Raw genomic sequence first — 2,651 nt, forward strand, 5'->3', positions numbered from 1 at the left:
ATTTTTAAATGAAGCTATTTATAAAGCACATCAAAAAAAAGCTTCCTATAATAAATGAAGCAAAAATGTGCAAAATATTATTGTATGTTAGTCATTAGGAAAATTCAAATCAAGCCCACAATGATATAGCACTCACACCTACAAGGAGTGTAATCAAGCCAGAACCCTCTCATACTGCTGATGGGAATTTGCAGTGGCACCTCACCTTGGACAACAGGTTAGCAGTTCCCCAGAAAATACACATAGAACGTAAGACCCAGCAATTCCATGCCTAGGTATAGAATCCCCAGAAGAACTGAGACTATGCGCGCATGAAAACGTACGCATGAGGCTCATAGCAGCATTACCCGGCATGGCCCCAAAGCATTAACAACCCTAATGTCTATCAGTTGATAAGTGGATAAATATGTTATTCAGCCCTAGAAGGAAATGAGGTTTATCTAGGTATCATGGCACACATCAGTAATTCCAGCTACTCAGGAGGCTGAGGCAGGAAGATGGTGAGCTCAAAGCCAATCCGATTTGGGAAACCCGTGTCTGCCGGGCGTGGTGGCGCACGCCTGTAATTCCAGCACTTGGGAGGCTGAGGCAGGAGGGTCGTTGCAAGTTCGAGGCCAGTCAGAGACCCTGTCTCAAAAAGACCAAAAAAAAAAAAGGAAAAAAAGAAAACTGTCTGAAAATAAGTACAAGGGTGCAGTTAGGTGGTAAAACATTTGCTTAGCATGCTTGAGACCTTGGGTTCAATCCCCAGTAGTTCACACATGCATACATACACACACAAAGGTGAATTTTGTGGTGTATAAATTGCACCTCAATTTTTAATTTTTTAAAAATAACATTACTGTGTGAAATTAAATGGACAAGAAAACTCAGTAGGTGAACATACCAGTTATTCTCAAATCCCAGGTTTAAGGCAATCCCTGTCAAAACTCCAGCAGTTCTTACCCCTGAAATTCATAAGCTGCTTCTAGAAGACATATTGAAATGCGAAGAAAAAGTTGTTTATATGAAACATAAAAACAAAGGACAAACCCAGAGACCTTCTGTACCAATACTGCAAACGACTCCGAAGCCGAGTTATTCGGCCAGCGGGGACCAGCACAAGAACAGGCAGAGAATAAGGCAAGACAGTCGCACCCCGAACCACCCACATCCCAGCCACCCGCACCCGAGACTGGGGACAGAGGTGACAGGGCGGGGCATGGGGGCAGGGTGGCTCTTCAGGGCTGGTGGGGTCAGCTGGAGAGAATATCCGAGGACAAAACTGTCACCTGACCCTGGTTTTAGATTCCTGGGGCTTCTGTAAAAAATTACCAGCAGCCTGGTGACTTAAAACAACAGAACTCTACTCCCTCCCAGGTCTGCGGGACAAAAGTCCAACATGAGTGTTCCCGGCCCGAAACGCAGGCACTGGCGGCGCCACGCTCCCCCGGAGCCGGGAAGAACCCTTTGCTCGCCTCTTCCGACTTTGGGAGGCCGTGGTTTTGCCTGGTTTGTGGCAGTGTTGATCAGAAGTTTAAGGCAGGCTCCGCGCTCCAGCTTCCTTCCCCTGGCTCTATGTGCACACATGTGCACGTGTGGAACCTCCCGGCTTCCTCCTACACCTGGGATTGAATTCAGCGCCTGTCTGGATAATCCAGGATAATCTCCCTGTCTCGAGTTCCCTCACTGAATAGCAGCTGCAAAGGCTTTGCCATGTACAGGGACAATCGCAGGTTCCTGCGTGCCTATCTTTGGGCCGCATATTCCAGTCTATTGCAACCCCTACCTCACACCATGAGCAGAAAGAAATTCCAGGCCTCGTGGTGAAAGATTAAAACAGTGAAGCCTTAGAAGAAAAAATAAGACAACGTCTTCATGACCTTGGATAGCTAAAGTTTCTTCAAACTAGAAAGAAAAGCACTAACCATAAAACATCTTAAAAATAGCAAGGCATAGGGGCTGGGGATTTAGCTCAGTGGCACAGCGCCTGCCTGGCAAGTGCAAGGTCGTGAGTTCGATTCCTGGTACCAGGAAAAAAAAAAAAATAGCCAGGCATGGTAGTGCACACCTGCAATCCCAGCACTCAGGAGGCTGAGGCAGGAGAATCATTGTGAGTTCGAGGCCAGCCTGAACTACATAGTGAAACACTGTCTCAAAAAGATCTTTGGCTGACAAAGATTAGCCAGGCTCAGTGCTGCTTGCCAAGAATGCCAGCTGCTCAGGAGGCTGAAGCAGGAGGATCACAAGTACAAGGCCAGCCTGAACAAGCAAGTGAGATACTCTCAAAATTTTAAAAATTGTTTTGAAAAAAGACAGCTGCGAATATAGTTCAATGCTCCCTGGGTTTGATCCCCAGTACTGAAGAAAAAAGATAAACTAACCTAAAACATTTAATGAGGTGAAAGAAAAAGGAAGCCACAGATGGGAAGAGATAGTCCACACACACCACAGAGACCTTTTCTCAGCACAGTGAAAGGACAAATCAATAGGAAAAAGGAAAAAAAGTAGAGGGCAAAAGTGAGAACTAGGATGGCAAGAAACTCATGGGAAAGTGCTCAGCTACTTTAGTCCCCAAAGCAGACTACAGATTGGCCGGTCACACTCTGTACCCACAAAACGGCTAGGAAGGTGTAGTGGATTGACAACGGGTGGTCAATTTATAACTCCCA

General features: G+C 46.2%; 1 long non-coding RNA gene across 1 annotated transcript in view; it reads left to right on the top strand.

Annotated features, from left to right (window-relative positions):
- The window catches only part of LOC102005357, a 15,615-nt gene extending 13,675 nt beyond the window's left edge, over nt 1-1,940 (top strand). Inside the window, exon 5 of the long non-coding RNA XR_260102.2 lies at nt 1,360-1,940. This is a non-coding gene — a long non-coding RNA (uncharacterized LOC102005357). The remainder of the gene's footprint in view (nt 1-1,359) is intronic.
- Nucleotides 1,941-2,651: the final 711 nt, after the last annotated feature.

This window comes from Chinchilla lanigera, unplaced genomic scaffold (genome assembly GCF_000276665.1).
Source record: "Chinchilla lanigera isolate Chin_1 unplaced genomic scaffold, ChiLan1.0 scaffold00012, whole genome shotgun sequence".
NCBI classification, from domain to species: Eukaryota; Metazoa; Chordata; class Mammalia; order Rodentia; family Chinchillidae; genus Chinchilla; species Chinchilla lanigera.